The sequence below is a fragment of the Pogonomyrmex barbatus genome, unplaced genomic scaffold (genome assembly GCF_055798465.1).
Source record: "Pogonomyrmex barbatus isolate J1 unplaced genomic scaffold, ASM5579846v1 scaffold7, whole genome shotgun sequence".
NCBI lineage: Eukaryota > Metazoa > Arthropoda > Insecta > Hymenoptera > Formicidae > Pogonomyrmex > Pogonomyrmex barbatus.
The window spans coordinates 6,551,022-6,575,255 of record NW_028297171.1 but is presented as its reverse complement, the minus strand read 5'-3'; the positions used below and the strand labels follow the sequence as shown (position 1 = coordinate 6,575,255).

Genomic DNA, 24,234 nt, shown 5'->3' with positions numbered 1-24,234 from the left:
ATTATTTTTATGTGAATTTTATCTATTTATATTTATATTCCTATGCTCAATTTTTTAGAAATTACGTTCTTGAGAAGACTTTTGGATTCCCCACAATGTTATAATTATCGCACCAGGAAATTTAATATTTTAAATTAGTTAAGTTAGTTCCCACATGTACGTCAATCTATTGAACGTAACGCGAGGAAGCGGACGTGAATTTACGAATAAAGGCGCTCGTCTCCCTTCGTCAACGACGGAGGGCAATCTAACCGAGCACTCGCGCCCAAGCGAGCGAGTGCTCGGTTAGATTCGTCGTGAAAAACGTTGATATCTCTCCGTCGCCGCTCGCTCGCTCGCTCGTTACACGCTCCGCGCGTCCACGGGGCAAAACGAAGTCGCAGAAATATCCGGGAACGGAGAGGAGGCGGCGGTGGCGGTGGCGACGGCGGTGGCGACGGCGACGGCGACGACGACAACGGTAGCGGCGGCTGGGATATAAGCGCATGAGTAAACACGCGGAGTTAGGTGCCTCTGGGGGTGCGCGAGTAATACCCGCGAGCCCATAAACCCCCGAGGCTGCGAAAGAAGATTAAAACCGTAACTATACGCCGCGCGGCGGCTGTACGGGATACCGGGTTACATCCCACTCGGCGTTCGGATGCACCGGGACACGGAGGGGTTGAGAAAGGACGGGAGGAGAGGGAGAGGGGGGAACCATTCTCGTTTCCTCTCAACTACATCTTGCGACTACGTTTTCTTGCCTCGGGATAGGGCGACTCTTGACTTCAAGCGCGGCGAAGATACTCGCGAATAATACGAATAAAAATGCCAGCGTCGTGTTTACGAGGCCGACGAAGCATAAGGCAGTTTCTCTCTCTCTCTCTCTCTCTCTCTCTCTCTCTCTCTCTCTTTCTCTCTCTCTCTTCATCCTGCCCATAAAAAAAGTCTGCTTTTCTCCGCTTCTCTTCGTGTCGCGTTTCTCCTGTCTTTCATCCTTTTTCGTTTATTTCCAGCCTTTATCATTTAGCATGCGCGCCTTTTCGTCTTGGCGTCATGACGTCGTCATCGCTAACGAATGGTCTCTTTTTCTTCTCTCGTTCTTTTTTCTCTCGTTCTCCTTTCTCTCTTTCAGGGCTTCTCGACTCTTTCAAATAGGCAAGTACAGTTTATTACGATAACGAGCGGTCGCGTTTTGGAGTCTTTTACATTTAAGCTGTTCTAATTCTCTTGTCGGGCCACTAGTTTGGAATATGTTATATATTTGTCGGCGTTTTGATGCGTTTTAGGTTTTCTCCATCCAAGCGCTGTTTTATTCGAAATTTTATAGCATTTTTAGTTTATTAACATTTTTTTATAAATTCCTGATAATTAGAAAGCAGAAATTGATGTTAAAATAAAAAGAATTAATCTTCTGTAATTCTAAGTAAATTTTTGCATAATATATGCGTTTTTTTATATTGGTTTTTTTCTGATTTGATCAAGTTATTGAAATCAATATGTATTGCAAATTTTCTACATTATCATTTTAAATAGTAATGCTATAACAATACTTGAAATATAATATGTTTGCAAATGATAGATACTTTGAACTTATAAACACAATTTATTATACATTTCTTTTTTTCTATGTCAAGAAATTTGATCTTTAGCTGTTTGAAAGTAAATAACTTTGTCATTATGGCTATTATTTCATAAAATAAATGAAATTGTAGTACATATAGTCAGCCGAGCTGATTCTAATTTGCAATTATTTACTGAAACTATGCGAATCTTTGAAATTAATAATTATAATAATATTTAATACACATGTTCTTTAAAATATTTATTGTCAGTTAAATATGATGAATTTTATTTCCAATAAACTTTCTGAATTTACATTCTGTATAATAATATTGGTTTAAGCAATTAATATTTCAAAGTAAACTGATAATGGCGAGTAATTATCCGTCCACGTAATATTTTGGAGTATATATAACTTTATATATTTTATGGTTATTTTTGCGTGGAAAAGGATGTAATTAACAAGCCCTTTTTTTTTATTTCAGGTATGTTACTCTTCAACCGCAGTCAATATTTGCCGTATATCTGTAAGTAAACAGGTAACGCGTATTGCGTTCATTAGCTTACGCGTAATGGGGTGATGTGAGAAATATTATGATATTAACAAGCAACAATGTTAATTATGCGAAAGCCCGTACAGCGCTAACAATGTTGCCTACAAATAGAGCGGTATTCGTTAACTCGCGATTTCTCTTTCAGAATCACGCGGTTCGGTTCAGTAATTTAGGATTTATTGGTTGAAGCGAATAAATCTTTATCATAAATAATAAATTTTGCATTGAGACACAAAAATCAAAATAATTATATTTTGAGCCTTTATATTAATGAAGTTAATTTATATAATTTATGAATAATTTATGAAGTTAAGTTATATTCTTTGAATCTTGTGTATGGGAAAAAATAATGAATATCGTAAATTTGTTTTATTTTTACTTTGAAATTTATATTTCCGTATCACTTTAAAGAGTTTATAAAATTGGGAAAAATTTTTTCTTTGTTAATTTTATTACATTTAGTCATTATTACATTTAATCGTTCTTCCTTTCAACTTCCTTTGCCGTCCGTAGAAAATGTTTTAAGTTAGCTAAGAAGTATTTTAAAGTTAACTTCTTTTACAAATTTTATTGCAAAATTTGGTACATAAAATATCATACGTACAAAATGATGGTTATTTGCGTTTTTCGCAAATAACCATCATTAAGCGAAATGTGAAACCTACAATTAAGTTAATTTCACAATGCGAAATTTGCAATCTATTTCAATGCGCTTTCGGTGACGTCTACGATACGATGATAGTTTCTTCGGGAAATCCGTGCGTGCACGCTCTATATTTGATACTCTTTTTTTCACCGCGGAAGCATATGTTTATATTTTCTTGCAAAAGTCTCGCGCTCCGGGATAATGACTTTTCTACTCGCACGGAGCAGCCATCTCGAGCCACTGTATTTTCATAACGTCGCGAGTTTCCGCCGTAACCATAACTATACCCAGCAGCGGTGGGACGAGCGTCGTAAAAAGAATCATTTCGAGAGAAATCGTAACTGGAACTTTCAAATGTGATCATTCCCGACCGCCGGACGGAAACTGTATATTTTACTCCGCATTCAAGCTTTTTTTTCCTCCCTCAGGACTAGTGAGATCTTCAGAATCCTACTAACGCAGATAAACACACTTCTTATCGTCGAATTAAATGCAGAATTTAAGTTAGGAATGCAATTGATGCATGACTTGAATCAGAATTTGTAATCGTTTTCTCTTTTAATTTTGGATTACGTGACAGTAACGGAAACGATATAAATCCTTAAACGTGCTCACAAATGAACATAGCAAAAATCACGGTGAATAAAAAATTTGATTTGTTTAGTTCTCTTTAATTGAGAAACCAGGTTGCTATAATGCAACATTATTGCGTGTGTTTGTATGATTGTGATTTTTTTTTTTATAATATCATAATCGACAAATTCACCCGTGTAAGATCGAAATTAATCATAATAATGCAATGCGAAAAACATAAAGTTAATAGAGATTCATGAATAGAAGAAGAAAGAAAAGGATGAAAAACGATGAAAAACTTCATAATGGGGCTCTTAATAGATCTATTAGCATCTACAGTTTTTATTTCTGAAAAAGTAAGTAAAGCGCAAGTTAAATACCGTCACAAAGATGAAGAAGAACTAACTCGAAAGACTTATTAAATTATGATTCTTGTTCCACTCTTACATTCTGCTGACCATTTCACTTTATCTCGGGACGACATGTTTCTCTCGTAATTCGAATTCGCGGTGTTTTCCTTTTTCTCGGGGGAAGTCTTTCCAAATCCTATCAACTGTCCGTTGATGCATTTGATTATTCACATCACATCGATTGTCTTCAATTATCGATTCATTATCCGACATTACATGATGGACGGACAATTGAAACGAAGCCGCGCGGTATTTTACGTGAGAAATTAAATTATCTATAAATTGAGTATTTATTGACGCGTCCATGCAAACTGTAATTGGAATTTATAATCGCGTTTCGATATAATCAAAAATGCAATCGATAATCGCAATTGTTATTTGTGTTACGCAAAATCGAGATGTACATGGAGTATTCCTTTTCACATTTACGACAGGCAGAAATCTCAGCTGTGAGGAATTAAATATATGAATTGTTATCGAATTTGTTTTTGAAAAAAAATTTTATTACACGTATGCTTTTATGAAACAACCAGTAAGGATTGATACATGTAGAAAACTGTGCTTTCTCTGTAAATCTCTGCTTTTGCAATGTTCTAACAAATTGAGCTTTCAACCGGATATTATATCTCCTGTAAATGTAATATTAAAATCGTTTTATGGGGATTATTTTATATATATATATAAAATAATTTATATATATATATATATATCTATTTCTATATCCGTATTTAATAATTATTGGAAACATTTATTAATGTGTATTTTCGTACATCAAAGATGATAAACGATATATAAATAATTCTACGATTACAATTTTTATTTACATAATTTACATAATTATTATTTACATAATTTACGCTTGATGGGTGTAATAAATACTGAATAAGTAGCTGTATGTAAATCATTTCATTCATTTTATAATAAATGAAAACGCTTGGTTTATTCTGTTATGAAACTCAACTGTTTTAACATAAGAAAAAAAGAGAAATAATTATAAGCTTGAATTCTAATTGGCTACATTTATGTATATTAAATGCAGTGAATTGATGTTTTCTTAAAAAATAATATATTATTCGACAAGAGATTATTGGGAGGTTAAATAAATAATTTCAAGATATCATTTAAAGCGTAATGTAAGCATGTACATTGTAAAAAATTCGATCAACTTGCTGAGAAATCGTGAAATGAGATTCTTTCTCGATACGAACATTCACTTTTATTGTTCCTTATTGTATTAGCAAAGCTATTATTATCTTCTTCTTGGTAAACTTGAGCGTTGTCGTGGAAATTACATTGTAAATTGGTTATACGCGAAGCAATTCTAACCCTTTCAGTACGAGCAGTCTTTGTTTAGCAGTTGAAAATTTCAATTTATTATTAATCATTTTTATTTAATTATATCTCTATATTTTAATTATTTTAGAACAGAAATTATAAATATAGCAATCAGATCAGAAATTAAATTTATAGTAATTTAATATTGTTTTTCGTATTTATATTACATGTGACACATTTTTTGAATTTATTTCTATTTATTTATTTAATATGCTTATTAATAATAATTAAAAATGTGAAGCGAAAAACGTAATTTTAAAGGAATTATTTTTTGGAACATATATAAAGAATAAAATTTAAAAAATTGCTCTTTGCTACTTAATACTGTTTCTCGTGCAATTTCTTATATATGTTATTTGTATATTATTAAATTATATAAAATTATATAAAATTATCTTTTAGTTGTAATGGAATCCGTTGTTGATTATATTCTTGTATGATACGAATGATAAAAAATATACATCTCTAACTGATGAGATGTTTTTAGAGCGAGAGCAGTGATATTTTTTATCATTAAAGGTGTAGGTAATGGATAATTAATTGTTTCTGTATCAGGATACGAGGAGATTCCAGGTCGATGTCGATAACAAGGGAAAAGCCGATTTTAATGAGAAAAGTAAATTCCTCGTATTATTCGCGCGTCACGGTCATCCTTAACGACACGATTCATCTTACACGCGCGAACGCCTTGTTTTAAAATGATTTATCGCGCTAGCCTGTTTCGCGGTTATTACAGTTTTCGTTCGTTTTGTTTGCAACGATTTTCCAGAAATTAATCTCAATCCCGGCGTTGCGCCATGATCGCTTCTCTCGCGGTTACATTTACGAGATAGCATCGAATTTAAACGAAAACGATTATTTTATTGTTTGTTGACTGTTTGTATTTTATAGAGAAAAAGTTTACGTTAATAATTTATTATGAAAAAAATAATTTTACGAGATAATGTTGAAAAGTAGGTTCTATCTGAGAATTTTGATATTGCTAAATAATACTGAAGTAATAGTAATAAGTAAAATAATTCTTATTTCAATTATTTATATGAGTTTTTCGAGAAATTTATCTTCCTGTATTTTATTGCTTGTGTTATGGATAAATAATTATAGATAATTTTCCTTATTTTTTTAATCGCCAAGGTTTTTATATTTAGATACGCTATTATACGTATAAATTGATATTGAATATTGACTAGCCACAATGTGATAGTCATCATTCTACAAATGTCATGTAACTGCGTATAATCTTACGTATATAATCTCTTGTCATGTACGTAACATCTCTTGCACTTGAAGTCCTTGAATATGAATCCACGTTGGCTAGATCACGTTCTCGATAATTCTCGATTATTATTCTTGCCTTGATATTGATACCATCACGCCTCGACATACAGCTAATTTGAATAATTGCGACACGTACGATTAATCGCTTCATATTTTATATTATTACCTCTAATGGCGGTTGTTATTCTGCTAAGAGGAAGAGCGTTTCCTCGTGACAAATGCCCGGCAGTTTCGCGTATCCTTACGTTGACAAATTTCGGGACGGATTTTTGCCTGCCGGCGATACCCGTGTAAAATATGTCACGAAGCGTGACAGTCCTGACGCGAAAGGGATCGTCTAGGAGATGAAAGTTTCGTGCGTCTCGAACTTTTTCTTCCCTTAAGTGTTCAAGACTGAAACATAAACGATTGCCCTGTAATTTTTTGCTTTTATCTACGTCGAATGTCTTTATAATTTAAATCAGAGATTTATATCTCTAAGTGAAGCACTTAAAATTGAAGCAATTGAAAAGTGAAGCAATTAAAATTTTTTGACACTTCGTATTTTATTTTTGACCAACGAACCATTTAAATTCTATCGACTCCAAAAGATCGATTTAGACTTACATTTTTAAACTTAAATAATTTCTTATGATATAAAATTCTGTTACACTTCTTTTCTCTCGAGAACTTGAATACCTTGATTTTATTATATAAAAATATCTGCGTGCGCTCGCTCTAATAATCTTTTTATGTAATACGTTCTATGCTTAATGCGGGTATAATGCCGACACACGGAGGACACGAAGGAATCGCGATGCGATTCCTGTTTTATTTGCGTGCAACCTTAAAAAAGAAAATACGGTGGTAGCACACCGCGTGTTCCGAAGGGATTAAAAGCCAAGTTCCACGCTTACTCGCACCGAAACACCAATTTGCGGACGGCACTTATGGCGGTGGCTATTGCGGCGGCGTCACCTTGCCGGGCCCGCAATTCCGTCGAGTGCTGGCAATTCGACCCGCGGAGGCTTCCCTATCTCGGGTATACTCGAGTGTGTATGTGTGTATGTGTGCGTGCGCGCGCGCGCGCGCGCGTGTGTATGTGTGGTGATAATCTCGGTGGCCGCAGCGATTCCAGCCACGGCACGCCATAGACACGCTCGGTTTCCGCGAAAAACCCGAGAGATCGATATTGTCTCTTTGATGTCACGCGGGGATATCTTTGAACCTCGGGCCACTAAAGTATGCGATACCCTTTTGTCACTCAACACCAAGGAACACGAGGCCGTCGTACCAACGGTACCCCCGGTTCCAATTAGTTAAAATGACTCCGCGACGAGAGTGAGGAGATGCTCCTTATCTCGTGTTCACGTGAGGGTAGGAAGAGCGTACTCGGGGCGTTCCAGAATTCCAGAGCGTCCCTTAATTTCGATGATAGCTCCTTTGACCAATTTGAAGTCGAAATTAAAGCAGAGATTCCAAGATCCATTCTATATACAGCGTTATACCTTGCAAAGGAGAGAAAAATTATTTTCTCCCCCTCAAGAATATTATTTTAGATGAAATGTTTTTTTAATATTTTTACATAAGAAGATCCTAATTAACAAACTCTAGTAAGTTTTAAAAAATTTTCAGTCTGTTGCTCTTCTCTGGATTAAACGAAGAAACTTCATACATAATGATTAAAAAAATAACATTATTATATATTCTAGAATTAATACAGATTCAACGATTTAAAAGATTGCTTTATGCATTATATTACGTTGAGGAAAAGATTTATCTGATAAAAAATTCTAATTAATTTCTATAGGTTAAAATTACACATTTATTGTTTGATTAACATTATAACGCAATCACGCTACGATGCGTTATTATATACACACACACACATTGAAGAGCAATATAAAAAACTACGGAGCATCGTAAATGTCAAACGCGGAAGTGATGCATCTATTCCACAAAGTATAATATAATATCGCGCATAAATAAAATCCTCTCGTACATGAGGAGATTTTTACGCAATAATATGCTTGCGTTATGTAACTTATAGACTTTATGTAAAACGGTATTCATAAAAATCTCATTTTTCAATTAAGTTACAGGAAATTTTATTTTCACGTAATCATAATTAAGGTTTTAATTATCCGGTTTACTAGAATTGTATTAAGCATTTATAAAATTCTCATTTTTAGAACGATGGATATAATTAAAACGAAAACTTAAATTAGTTTTTGAGTATTTACACATTTATGTCTTTAATATTAAAAATTACAATAAATGATATTAGTATAATATGGAAATATTCCATTTGTATTTCTATAAAATAGTTGTTTTTTGCGCCAAAATAAAGCTGCGATAGTATTTGAAAATTGAATGTACGAATGTATGAATTTCTTTTGTTGTATGCATTCCTTGATACAATTCATTTATTTTATGTACTTGTAAGTCGTGAGAGACGCTTGTGCAATTGCATAATAGCACGTGAAGAAAGAAGAATATCTCGGTGAACGGAAATTTTGCTTATGTACAACTAAATGCTACATTTTCTACGTGTGCCATTGTCCGCATATGGAATAAGTAAATTTGGTAGCCACAATGATGTGGTAACAAGTCCATAAGATCATGTTTCAGCCAACGCTTACTTACTTAAGCTGTACAGAGAGAGAATCAAGATAATTTTCTAAATGCAACTATTATAACTAAAACCAAGTTATAAACACAATTGGAAATGTGTACAAAAAATAAATAACTGTTATATCAAACGATTTTTATTTTAACGACAAAGAAAAAAGAAAGCAAGCACATTTACAAAAAAGAAAGCAAGCACATTTTTAAAGAGCTGTAAAATTTTTATATTCTTTTCATATCTCGAAATATTTCGAAAAATCCAAATGTTTCTTCTATTTTTTTTTTTTCTTATACCGTGTTTCACGTTTACGGCTTTGTGTAGCGTGAATAACATATGAATATATATCAATCATTGCAAAATAGTTCAAGATGATTGGCCGCTGATTGAGTTTTTCGCAGTTGCGATACGATCGAACGAACGAATGAATTCTATCAGCGGGCGGGCGTCCGCTCGCATGACTCTCTATCGGGCAACCAGGTGAAAACGAGCACGTACAAAACAGGGGACAGACAGATAGATGGATGTATAGATAGATAGATAGATAGGTAGATCTCTGTTCTGCCGGGCCTGTGCAGGCGCGGCAGGAGCAACAGGTTCGCGACACAAAGGAAGTCGCGTTCGGGTTATCGGTTACTGGCTAAGCCATGCGTTTGTCTCGATTAGTCGTGGGGATTTTGCCAGATCGGCCGTGAATTATCGTCACCGCGAGGATATGGTGTGATTTGCAGTTACGCCAACGCCGGGGCTGCTACTCAGAACTACTTAACTGTAAATTTATCGCGAGCGGCGAGACCTGACTACGCGGTGCATGCCTTCTTTTCACGAGAGCGAGAGAGAAAGAAGAATGGTCGAAGGGAGGCAGCCGAGTGGGCTGCCACAAAATAGCTGGCGGAAAGTCGAGCCTGCCAAGTCAGCCAGGAAGCAACAGGTTCGATAGGCCTGCAGCCTAAGCCAGTGGTTCTTCACCCCTGCTCGTAATTTTTATGTGGACTCGGATATGTCGCTCTGTCTCGCTATCTATTGAAAATTACCTTCTCGAAAAAGAGACGCCGAGAATATACGCGTCTATTGTAAAAATATAATTTGGTAATCAATATTTTTGTAATTAAAATTACTTTAGACATTTTAAATGATACTTTTTACATGTGAACATGTAAATGGGTGAAAAAAATTGTAAGTTTATGGAAACGTGAAATAATGAATATGTGTAAAAGTGAAAATGTGAGTATGTTTGTTTACATTTATAACGAAAAAAATTTTTTTAAATCATCGTTTGGGCTATGTTGTTACGTTGTTTTATGTTGATAAGAATTTTCACATTTGAACTTTATTGCAATACTGACTTTGGTCTATATGATGCGGAGATAACAATTATAATTATTTTTGTTATATAATTTAATTCTCAGCTATTGATTAAGATTAATTGGAACATAATCAATTTAGCTGCATAAAAATGCTAAGCTATAAAAATGTAAGCTTTCGTCTCAGTAGCTTGCGTTAAGAGTGAACTTGGTATGAATCATTACCGTATTTCTTAATTAAGATATATAAAGTCTATTTATTTTGAAAGATATAAACTCTGCAGAAGGATACATGAAAAAGAAATAACATGATTGCAATTTTTAAGATTGCTATCGCTATGTTTGCACGATATGTTTTATAATACAAAAAAAAAAAAGAATTCTATAAGACTTGAATATTTAAGAGAAAATATATAACGTTAAATTTATTTAGAATAATTTTAACTTGGAGGATATATAATTAGAACAGAATTTAATTCTTTATTGCGTTGAACTTGTTACATTTTTGTAATTGATTTCGTTCTTTGTAGAAAGTATTAAGAAAGAAAAATAAGGTGTTTAGTATATTTTTATATTCATAAGATTACACATCAAAATCCCATTTTAATGATGCTAAATTTTTGATGCAATAAAAGTTTTAAGAAAAATGAAAGGTTAAGAACCACTGGCTTAACGGAAAGTTCATAATGGAGTGGTGCCGACCCTCGATGATGAGGTTTCCGACTTCTGCTCGGGCTGATGACGGCCCTTTCTTCTGCCATGATTGAATGAGGTATATTGGTTTTGGAGACCATCGAGGGACCACCATATTTATCCTCATGTCACGTATCGGATTCCAGTAGCTGTTATCTGTCAATTTTATGTAACGAGGGACTGAACGCATCCTGTTCTTTGAAATGACACATTGAAATGTTTTCTTTGTTTCTGCATGATTCACGAGCTTAAGAATATAGGACCTTTTTATAAAAGTCCATTTGTCCGCATGTTGGATATATATTTTAAGATATTTATGACATATTGCCGTAAGTTTTATCTTATATTTCGGACAGCATAATATTTAGAAGATGTCATAAAGATATTCAAGAGACGCTTTAATATCGTAAATATCATTTAAATATTTAAAGAAACCGTAGCAATTTTCTGTTATTTGTGATATATTTATTCATATCTTTATATTTCATTCACAAATTGTTCTATTAAATTAATACCTATCATAAATGGTTGTTGGAATGATATTTCTTAAGTTACATTCTTTAGTTTTTATTATGAAATCTATTATAACGTTTATAATTGAAAAATCAATATATATTTTTATTAAATTTAACCGAATGTAATTAAATGAAATCTAGTTATTTATTATACTATACAAGTTCTGTAAGCATTTAATTTTAATCACTAAACAACTCTAATTATGTCAATATTCAAATTTTGCAAATATTTATGAAAGATGGCTTAACTTACGAGGAAAAACATTTTGTTTACCGATTTGTACCGACTTAACTTGTATACTGAAAAGCACAATTTTCTAAATCAACAACTAACAAAATAATCAAGCGGAACGCGAGAACTTTCTCAACGAAGTTGCTCGCGGCTTTGAAATCGGCAAACAAGAGAAAGGAGACAGTCGTTGAAATGTCAGGGTGAGAAATTACCAATGTCCGAAACGTGATGACAGGATTTGCGGTGCAAGTTTCTTCTTCGCTACGCGTCATCCTTATTCTCCCAGGGAATTTATCGTGAATACACCTGTCTTTGACGATATACTTTTTCCACGGATCTGTAACGAACAAGAGTGTCCCATGTCAAGAGTAGCGCTCTGACGTGGGACGAAGTTCATTTCGCGTCTCTCTGCGATCGGGGAGCAAAGAGCGAGTGCCTTCTCTCGCACCCTCGTCTCTTTGCTCTTTCCTACCCTTCTCTTAACTCCCAGTACTCTCAAGGAAGTCAATATCCACCGCCTGTTGCTCCCCTTCCTTCGGCGCCCCACTCACCGCCTCCCCTGTATTTCTCGTCCCGTCCCTCTCTCTTTCTCATTTTCCATCCCGTCACTCCTCAGTCGTCCCCGTACCCTCTGATCACGACAAGCTCAGGGACGCCCTTTCTTCGTAAAACACGATCTTCGACGGGAATTGCGGCCAGATTGAAAGGGCAATTCCGCAATTTTCACTCGAGTGGCGAGTCGATCGAGTCTCCTTTCTTCGCGAGATAGGGGTCGCGTCACAGACGGAAACCGTCCTTATATCAGCCTTTCCAGTTACGCACAGCCGTTACCGACAATCGCAATTACGTCGAGGATCCCTTTTGCCTGTCGTGCGCGATAACGACGGCATATGCGCATTCGCGTCCGCGATCATCGCTCTCCGCGAAAACGTGATAAAATTTATACGATTTAAAAAATGGGTAAATTTTATAGCATAAAAATTCGGAATGTGCGACGGTCAATTAAGATAAATTTTATAATGTGCGGTGGTCAATTTAATTTACATCTATATTTTAGCGGAACGCGTATGAAATTTGCAACGAAAACGTGAAATTAAATATTTAATTTTAACAGGTCGGAAATGTAATTGATATGTGTCTGGCATTTCTATCTTTTTCTGTATTTTGCACGCTCGCTGTACATTGCCCGATCCCTTTTTTTTTTTTTTTAAATAACGTTAAACACGACGTGAACGAACGTTTGTCGAAAATGTTTGACGCCGCGGGCATGCAAATCACGCTTATAATCAAATACGCATTGGCCAACATTATTCGTACTTAACATCCATATTCTCTTCCCTCTCTATCTCATCCAACTCCCTTTCTCTCTCTCTCTCTCTCTCTCTCTCTCTCTCTCTCTCTTTCTCTCTATCTATCTATCTTTCGTGGGGTGTACAAAACCGTGAATATTGCGATAATTGTGTTATTCAAAATACATCGCGATTGTTCCTTTGTCTGACTGGAGTGTACCTGTCGCATGTCAACAGGCCCTAAACAAAATGAATAATTCAGAGTTCCGGGAGAAAGCGCGCAAAAGCGTTAGCTAACCAGCTACTTGGCGCCGTGAGTTAACACTATTCATGACGGCTAATCGTCGAGCGCGACAAAGCAGTCGAATACATGGTTTAAGTTATTTACAACATTATAACACGTGTTACCTCCTTGTAACTCGGAAGCGAGTGTACTCACTGTAAGATCATTAGCTAGGCAAGACTCGTGTAAGGAGCAGTTGAAACATTAAGCTAGCTTGGCTCACGTCCGTTGTCACGTACGTTGTACAGTCGTTTTACAACGTACAAGTATCGCACGAAAAAGAAGTGAATAAATAAAAAAGGTTCTAGAAATAATAAGAGTGGTATTGCGAAATGAATAATATATTTATTAAAGTGGAATGAGAAGGATGAACAGATAAGGAATAGGAAAAAAAGAGATTGTTTTATAATCTCACGTATACACTTTATATATGAAGATATTTTATTATATATGATTAAAAGAAACATATTAAAAAAGAAAAAGAAGGTGTTCCAGTAAATTAACAATTCTAATGAATTAGTCTGGTCATTGCATCTTAAACAAGTGAATCTTAATGCACAACAAGTAGCTTGCAACAAGTAACATCCGCACTTCATTTGTCTCTCTACAAGCTTTGTGTAAACCAGGAATTAGTCCCTTAACGCGCTCACCGCGTTGAATTTTCGGTTAATTATACAGAAACCTATTTAACGACTGCGCATTTGAGATTACAGTTGATATCTCTTGTTTGAATTCTTGCTATTAATCTGTATTTAATTTACTTTTTATTGAACATATATAACTTTGTGTGTGTGTGTGTGTGTGTGTGTTTCATTATTATTGTGTGGTGTATTCAATATCATGAGATTTTTGAATGTTTTTTTATTATCTTTTATAATCCAGACTTGACTTTTCTTTAACGAAAAATATTTATTAGAAAAATTTATAACAATTTGCTCTTGAAATTGCTTTGAAAATTTATAAATTTATGATAATAATTTGATGTATTCTATATCATAAGTTAGATGCTTTAGTGACATGCATCGGTTATTAATGATTCACGAAAGCTTCCATTGAATGAATGTTGAAAGATGAGATTAATCAATCAATTTTTAGCATGTTACGTTCAAAAGCAGTATCGAACGAAAGAGAATTCCAACAGGAATGTGAAGAATTTGTTCTGTATAAATAGTTATACACGTATCTCTGCTCCGTTGCTAAATTAGCAGAAAAACGTATTGTTCAATGAATAACCATTTTCTCATTCATCTTCTGACATCGTTACTTTTTCTGTGAGTGAAATTATTAAATCATATAAAAAATTTACTATATGTATATACAATCTACTCTGTGTGTGTGTGTGTGTGTGTGTGTGTGTGTGTGTGTGTGTGTGTGTGTGTGTGTGTGTGTGTGTGTGTAAAATCTTATTTTTTCTATTTTATAAAAACACAATTCTCACTCGACACATTGTGATTTACATAAATTTGAAAAAGGATATAAAATTTTTATTTAAAATAGAATGAAAATTTCAATTTTTTAAAAATAATTTATGTACAATATTCTGCATGTTAAAAGTTCTATTTTTGACATATATGTGCGACAAACGCGATTATCTGTCTAAAAATGTGTAAAACGTATCTGATAAATAGTCCATCTCTTGAAAAGCTTTAATGCACATTTTATGCTACATTGCATATATAATTTGCCAAGTTTTATAACTTCCCGCTCAATTACGCGTGAGCGTAAACATGTCCTGTCATGCTGAAAGTAAAATCTTGTCGGTACTCTCTCTCGATACAAGATTAAAAAACACCCCGGACATTATCATGGTCGAAGCGGAGGGGTTCATGGGAACTTTGGTGGTGATGCCAATTATTCGGCCTGGTTGAAATCAGTCGATACGATTAATTTACGAAACGGGTCCTACGTTGGCAAATAATAGTCCGTATAATAACAATCATTCTGTGTCGAGCCCGTGTCCCGTGCGTGCGCATACGTACAGTTAATCCGATAATTACCGTATCGGTCGTCGAGCGTACGTGTAAATAACGCTTGTTTACTAGATTCTGTGATACTCATTTGGCGAGCGTGACGCGACATTAGCTCGTTCTCTCATGTCATCCGCATTCATCGGCACTGCGGTTTTTAGTGAGATTTATTAACGAACACCTGTCGTTTTGAACGAGGATCTCTCTTTCCCAATCCAGGCGTGAGTTTTTTTCTACGGGAGTACTCGAGATTGTAAAATTATGTTTGTGTAGGAGGAATACGAGAGGAATACGAGATGAAGAAAAAAAAATTTTGAAATACCTAAGTATGAATAAATAATTATATCTTTTAGAATAATATGGAAATGTATAATATACATAATGTAATTATGATAAACTGTGCTTCTATTATTGAAATGCAAATAAAGATCTTGCCAAAATTTTAATTAATTTGAAATGGACTTTTCTTTAATAAAAATAAGCTGTACAAGCAATTATAAATTTAATTATAAAGATTCTGAAAGTTTTGCTTTTCAGCAATTTCGAAAAAATCTTATTTGTACAGAGAAGAATTCTACTTTCTTAAAATAAAGTTTACTTTAAATTACTCACAATTTACAAATACAGATATACATCCTTCTATTTAATTTCTTTCTGAGTGACACCGAATGTATTTCAATTTTAATATATCATTAATTATTCAATATTTAGTCGCGGTATTCACATTCATTTGTATGAAAAGATTATTTTTAAATGAATATGGCAATGAATGAGCCTCCAAATTTGACATAATTCTTCGCTCTCTTTTCATGCAGCTAAATGGCGTTTGTCGCACGCGGTGTGACAAATGCCATTTAACTGGAACGAGAAATATTACGTAATGAATCTTACTTGTTGCCCGGCAATTCACATACGCTTGTCGCTGAAGATGCTCGTTGAATATTTGATGAGAAACCGCAGACCTGTATCGTTTTTCGCTACTACATCAACGACGTCGAGCGAATAATTCTACTTTTGATATCGCAGATTTTCTTATGTTTCTTTTTTGTACTTCAGCTTCGTAAAGTTTTTACTTTGATTCTACTTGTTACGCAAAGGGAATTAAAAAAATACTGGTCTCTTCCATCTTCTTGAAAGTAACAAAATTTTTTTCCTTGAGCATATATTTACAAGTAAGAATTTTCGAATCAAAATTATAATTAAAAAGAAAGAAAAACAATTTTTAAAATAGAGAACATAAAACGACTAACAGATATATCACCGTGAAAGAGAACACCTTTTTTTTTATTGCATTTCATATTGGACATCTATATAAATAGAATTTTTAATGATGTATGACTTGCATAATATTCTGTAAAAAAATTTTGTCAATTAACTCGTTTTTTGTTTTTTTCCATCATGACGAAAATATTTGAAGGATATTTTGCAGTTTCGCTCCCGGCAGCATGTTTTGCTTGCACCTGCTTCGCAACTCGGAACGTGCACTCAAATTCTCCGTTACTTCGCGTAACGTTTCATTCTTTTAACTTTTGCCATCGCCAGTTCCATTCATTGTTTTATTCGCTAAGCTTTCGAATAGTCGCGGATGAACAATCGATTAATTAAGAAAACATGCTCGAGCGCCACGGTCAAACGCAAAAGGAATTAGTCGAGATTGAAGGAGAGACACGACTGTTCGCGCGCTCGTTTTACTTGCAATCGCGGAAAACTTTGCTCGTTACAGATCGTAGAGGCGACGTTCAAGCCCGTGCTGAAAATAAGTTACTGTCAAAAAGCCTCCAGCACTCCGATCGGATCAAATCGAAGTAATTACCGCGTCGATGGAAAATTACAAAATTGTTGTTTTTTTTTTTCCTCTTTGCATTCCTCTCTTCTTCTTTTGTAATTTCTGTTTTGCACGGATGTAGGAAATCATTATCTGACGGTGATTCTTCTTCTTTTGAAGATATTTATATATACGGAAAGACTAATAGCGCTGCGGAGATACAGATAGCGTCTATCAATTTATTTGAATATTGCTCCTGTCGGATATATCTCCTTTCATATCTTGCAACTACGCGATCTAATCGGGAAATTATACAGGTTGTGGCAATAACTTTAGTGTCGCTGAATAAACCATATCTACGATTCTGTTCCGTCTGCTCGTATATCGGTCGAAACATCATTATTGGAAGAAGCATGAAATATAGATATGCCGCGAGAGCTAACAGGATCAAAATTCCTTCGTCCTTGTTTCCGGCGGAACACGAACGTTTTCCTGAATCTTTGAACGGTATATTCCGCATTGTTTCCAGCAGTATCATAAAGAAAATTCACCTCGGTTACATTGGAGTGGATGTAACTTTAAATTGAATTTTAATTCGACGTCTAACTGCCAACATGTTTCCAATTTAATATTCAATATTAGCACGCTTCGAAAAGGGAAAAGTTAAATTTTTTTTAACGGGAAAGTTATTTTCGTCAAAGTATACTGCCAATTAGTCAAAAAATATTGCTAAAACATTTATGCGAATGTACAGTCAACTCAAAGGAATCTCCATTTGTTCATCAGGCTGTAAAATAAATTTCTTTGCAGTCGGAAAAAACTTCAAAGTAATCTTTTATTATAGATGCCTTGTTAGTCTTTAGATTATTTATTTCGCGAGTCGAAGAAAACATTGTGACAAATAAAAATGCACCGATTACATATTGTAACATAACATGAATCAACGTGTATATTATTGTGGATGTGTTTGGAAACACAAAGGATGTATTTTTTATCATTTTGTGCATAGATGACAGGCAATGCTACATTATTTTTTTCGTTCAGAAATATTGAGATAATATATGTATAAAAATATTAAAAATAAATATTGCATAATATAATTAGTCGTTGTTAGAATTTTTCTAGTATTTATTTTTTATTTATTCTTTTGTCGTATTTGCAGTATTTGCACATTTTTTTAATATTATGTCATTTCTTGTCATGCAGTACAATTATTCGATAGATATTTTTGAATATATATATATATATATATATATATATATGTATATCTAAATTTTAATTGTATTTATCGTTATTTTATAAAATAGAAAAGTTATTTTTTTTTAAAAAAGCAATCAAAATGTTATTTGTCTAAAAAGCAAACACTGCAGTTAATATAGATTATATTAGATATTTATATTTTAAAACAATTTAATTTCAATTTTTGGAGTATTTTCTAGAATATATGAATATACACATATATACTTCCAACTAATTAATCTAATTCTATTGCTTTTTATTAATTATGATACAATTTTTGTATTTTATATTAGTTATTTGATATTTTTCGATATATTTTTTATTTAATTTTTAAAGATTCTTTTTTCAAAATACAGTAAATCTTTTCTCGTTAGTGTAATTTATATGCGGAATGCTGACGTAATCTCGCAATAAAACAAAAGAAGAAAGCTGGATTCTGAAATTACGGTAAATCGGTCTTGGAACTTTCGGTAAAAATATCGTGGGATAACCGCACAACTTGTTCGTTTTGTGGCGTACAACTGCGAGAAAATTGATGCAATCGGTTCGTCGATATTGATGCATGCACTTTGACGCCGTGTGACCCGCTAGTTAACACCAGAATGTTTATCATCGTATCGCATCGTTATTCGATAAAACGGAAAATTGCCGACGAGGCACACGGCGATCAGCGTCAATTCGCTGCGTTTTTATTGCGAATGCAACGCGTGCATCTGAATAACGATGAGAGAAGCGTATGTGCCACGTCGGAAGAGCTTCCTGATACAAACGGACCTAAAAAGATCTTTATCTCGCAACGTCGACAAAACGAAAATGGCTCCGATAAAAAACCATCGGACGTAGGGCACGCACGAAGCATTTTTATGATTCTTCACATCGGCAACTGATAAATATTTTCGTGCGAATATTACGGCTCATAACTTTATCCAATATTTATATCGATCCCGAGGCATTTCTTTCATTCTGCCACTTTCCGCCAGTGCATACGAAACACATTGATAGAATAATCAATCAGAATTTAAATAGCTTGAATATACAGTCAGTTTGCAATGCGCCTTTTTTTATCTTCGGACTGTTGAGTAATATCACTCATTTTACTTTTACTACTCAGAACAATGATCTCATAATTATACATAATGCAAGATTAAACATGTGTGTTCTCCACGTTACTTAACAAGTACGTTTACGTTGGTGAGCTGTCTTTATTTAATGCATGCCGATCTTAATTGAGCCAAAAATACCGTATCGCCGAGCGTATTCTAAATGAAACTGAATGAATCGAATTCGGAATGATTTTAGCTTTTGGCCAGTTAATCATTTACGTATCGACGACCAGCCCCGCGACTTCAAGTCAAATATGCCGAGTTGACAAGTGTTGAACTGTAACTGGTTCAGTTTGCTCGGGGCAAGAACGACCCCGGGACCGGGATTATTCGGGAAGTTTCCCCGGCGCACCTGCACGTAAATCCGCGTATTATTACGTCGCCGGTATTAAGCCGTACTGTCGCCCGATTAATTAGCCTCGGACAGTGTAGCCGCGCGATTACACGCCGGAGCGGAGTCGGACGGCGGCGTGCATTACTTCCCAGAGACTCGCGCAGGGCCACGGGCTTGTACTTCATATATCTCACGACGGATAGCGCGACGTCGCCTTACGGCCGTTTTATCACCGCCGCGAACTGCTAAATTCACTTCGGCGAAGTTTGCGCGCGCGTGAAATATATTCGGTGACAGAAACCCGATACGCCCCGGGTTCCCTCGATTCAGTCTCCCGGCGGGGAGGCGGGGGGAGGGGGGAGGGGGGTCACGTACCGTAGCGAGCTTAAAACCGCTCTTATGAGCTCGCGTCGAATTAATCTCGACGAACTCGCGCGCGTCTACGAATCCGTGGACGAGAGCGGGGCGGAGGGGGGCGCGACGGAAATCGCGGGGAAATTTTGAACGACAATTCTGTGCGAGGAGAACTGATTTTCACTTGGGATCGCGACGAGTGGGAAATTCACGATTCCGTACGTGATACCCACGTCGCAAATAACGCGTCACGCACCGCACTGTGTATTGACGAAATTTCTGACACTCAGCGCCGAGTTACGACGTTTCTGTAATCTGGGAAACGTTCGGGGTGACAATCGTCACTCGTCTCGCGTTCTGAATTCGCAAGTGTATTTAACGAAAATACGAGAGACAATTTACGATGGATTTTTTTTAAGTTCGTTAATTTGAAACGTGGAATAAAAAATACTCTAGAATTCGATGTTTTGATATGTTAATGAATTTGGGCACAATGAACGGCACGATTCCTTGTACTAACATTTGCTGTAATTTTTAATGATTTATATCTCATATATTTTGCTTTAATTTAATAACCTTTAAAAATTTCGGTGAATAAATGATTTAATATCGATGGATATGAATTGCATGTGTATGCAGGGGCATAATTACATCGGAATGGATCGGCGTTTGTTTTAAAAATTTTAATTTCACTCAATCACACGTAATGAATTTTAATCGGTCATTTTGTCGGCACAGTTCTTTTTTTTTTTTTTTTTACAAGCGGCATCGATTCAAACAAATTCTTATCGGACGGGAAACTGCGTGTACCAATCTTCAAGTTTTTTTTCTCACCATTATCTCGCATTAGAAATTGAAATTGACACCGATGTCCATGTTGTCTCGAGGGCTCATCCAGTTTGACAATCGGCATCATCGCGTGAATTGTCCCTGAAACTTTCGCCGCTTGAAATCGGCACGAGTCGCGGCGACTTGTGTGTTCGAGCTGCTCGACACTCTTTGCTCTATTCTTTTTCTGTTAAGCGGATCCTAGCCGGTCGATCACTCTGTCGCTTTCGGGCTGAGAGACGTAAAGTCGCGCACGGTTTTTCCAGTCGGTTTGCGCGACAAAAGAATCTCTTGTCTTCTTCGACGGAGCGAGGTCTCCGGAGAAAGGACAGTTTCTTCGGTGGCGGGTTACGCCAAGCGAAACGGACGTTTCGACGTGCCACGTCGAACGCAGAGAAGACGTTACTCTATGTCAGGTCTAAAGCAGAAGAAAAGGGCTGCGCCCGTACTCGTCGTCGACGTTTCAACGCTATACCCGTTGTCCCACTTCGAACGAGAAATGTCGTCCCGGGATGTATACATATGTATTACGGACGGTCGGGATAAAGAAAGACTCGATAACTTCTCGCGTTCGCAGACTTTTCGGATTTAGCCCGATGCCGAATCGATCTTCGTCCGACGGTGGAAGTCGCCGGGATCTCCTTCACATGATTAGCATACATTTATTTCGATCTGCAGCGGCTCAATCTCGAATACTCAACGTGGAATGTGTCCCGAGTGTGATCAGTGACATTACGATCAATTGTCTGATATACTCTTTGTTGGCCAGAATGAGACTGCATCGTCTTTTGATTTTCTTGTACATTTAACACGAAAAATATTATTTGAAAAAATTTTTTTCTTTATTTTTATTTTAGATGTAGTATAGTGTTATGTGTATCATAATAAAAAATTAAGTGTTTCAAAAGATTAACTTGCCTTTTTTTCTTATGCACTTGAGATGTACTAAATGATGTATACTTATGAGTGAAAATACAAATATGATAATATTTAAAAAAGTAGATAATTCTTTAGACTTGCATATTAATTTTACAAAATAATTATAATATTTTCACATTCTCGTGACTTTAGATAATAATTACAATAATTATCTTAAATGTGGAATGGTTGATGTTTTAGTTGCAAATAATTATGAAATTATGGTGTAATGTATCACACTCGCAAAGTGAAACTTAGACATGCGAGATAATATTGATCATAATCTCTCTCTCTCTCTCTCTCTCTCTCTCTCTCTCTCTCTCTCTCTCTCTCTCTCTCTCTCTCCTCACCTCTCTGTAGAGATTATAGTAACAAGGGAACAATACGTTGTGTTATGTGGAGAAATGGTTCGGCGCGTAATGCGAGATTCGAGCACTCGATTCGATGCGTCGCTCTCTGAAAAAGTATGCGCATTCCAGATGCTCTGCAGATGCAGTTGACGCGAGCGCGTGTTGCATTTCGCGATCGCTGCAATACGACGCGCCACTCGGAAGACATCCCTTAAAGGGCATACTCGGCGAGTTATTCGCCTCCGTCGTATGTAACTCGGCTCGGCTCGGCTCGCCTCCGTCGCGCATCCAGCTCAATGTTATGGAAATGTCTGGAACTTTCGTCACAGGGAATTCCGTATGTGTGCCGGCGGAGTGGAGTTTCTCTTCTCCCCGAAACACGCGTAAAAGGAATTGTTGCTCGTACTTTTTTAGCCGAATACCGGCGTCCTGGAGACACGCGTTTAACCGCGTTACGCGCGTTTTGTCACATCGGAGGTACATCGTCATACATAACGATCATAAAGGATATTACATCATTGCCATATTAAGTCTTATATATTAGGACGTTAACGAGATTAATATTTTGATATATATATATATATATATATATATTAATCTTTTTTTTATGCAAATTTAAACATGATACAGTAAGTAATTTAAATTGATAATTAAATTACGCGTTGTTTTTGCATGTTCGATAAACATAAGTAAGACAAAACTTTCGATAAATCGCAATTTTTAAAGTTGTACGTACGACAGAAAATTATAGACTTGTTCTTTCATTGCAAAAACTTTCTTTCTTGCTTTTGCCAAACTTCAAACATATATTTGTTTCATTTCAGGTGTAACGAGGATACATAAGTTTAGATATAAAGAACAGATCTTATGTCCATTTAACTTAATTACAAGATTATTGGCTCTTAAAAAATAATAATCGGATTAATATCAACAATGTTAATTTTACAAATAATTAATCTTTCTGTTTTCCACAGTTTTATTGAATATTTTATAATAGCGTAAAATTACGTAAGCGTAAAATTATGTTTATTATTTTTAATCGCAACATGCAATTACACTGAATATATTCGCATGTTAATATCTTGTAACAATGACAATTATGTTTTACTAATATTGAAATAAAAAACTGTATTATATAGAGAAAACATATTTTCTGTAAGAATTTTGATAATTTTCTTAAGCAAAGTTGAGAGTGTATTTAATATACAAAGATATATGTCATACAAAACAGTGTAACAATATTGATTTTCTCTGTTTTATCTAATACATTTATAAAACTTATTAAAAAATTTATTTTAGGAATATTGTTCGCTCTCGTGTTCACTCTCGTTTACGTATTAGCATTTGCATGGTGAAACGAGACGACTTGCTTTTCCGCGAACTTATGCTCATCACGCGAAGATTTCGCTGAACGAGAGGGATCAAACGGGAGGATTGCGAGGTCGGTCGAGAATTTCAAAGACATCGGGGTTTGATCGAGCGAGCTCGTATCGACGAACTTGAACTAGCTTCTCGCATTGTGTTCTCGAGTGTTCCTTCGTTCTGCCGTCTCCTCGTTTCTCCTTCACTGTAACGATGCACCTCGCCACCGCTAGCAATTCCAAACTATGAAATACGAGTGTCCGCGCGTAAGCTATTGCTTGCTGTGGCAGCTCGTCGCTCTTATTGCCTTGCTCGCTCGTTCGGTTCCTAGCTGCCGTTTCTCGCTGCAACTTCGCACCTACACTTTCTAGGATGCTGCGATCGTCTTAAGACGTCATTCACTGCTCCATCCTTGTGATAATACCGAAGAGATTGTTCAAGATAAAAGAAAAGGAAAGAATGCCAGATTTCCTGTTTATTATTGAAAAAAATGTCATTAATATTCGATATATATATATATTTTCTTTTATAATTGTTAAAATTAATATATATTTTGTGTGTAATCGATGTTACTTAATTTTTTTTCATGGATTAATTTTATTTACTGAATCTTGAATCGATCAAAAGTAAATGTGAAGATGAAAAATTATCTGCTTATATCAATAGAAATAATTCCTTAGATATATATATGTTAGAAATTTTGCCTATTAATAATTTATTCTTCTAAAAAAAGGACTGTTTTTTGGACAAGAGAA

At 35.3% G+C, this 24,234-nt stretch overlaps 1 protein-coding gene across 4 annotated transcripts in view; it reads left to right on the top strand.

Moving 5' to 3' along the window:
* Positions 1-24,234, top strand: part of Fur2 (furin-like protease 2) — a 322,659-nt gene that overhangs the window by 178,417 nt on the left and 120,008 nt on the right. The window lies entirely within an intron of this gene.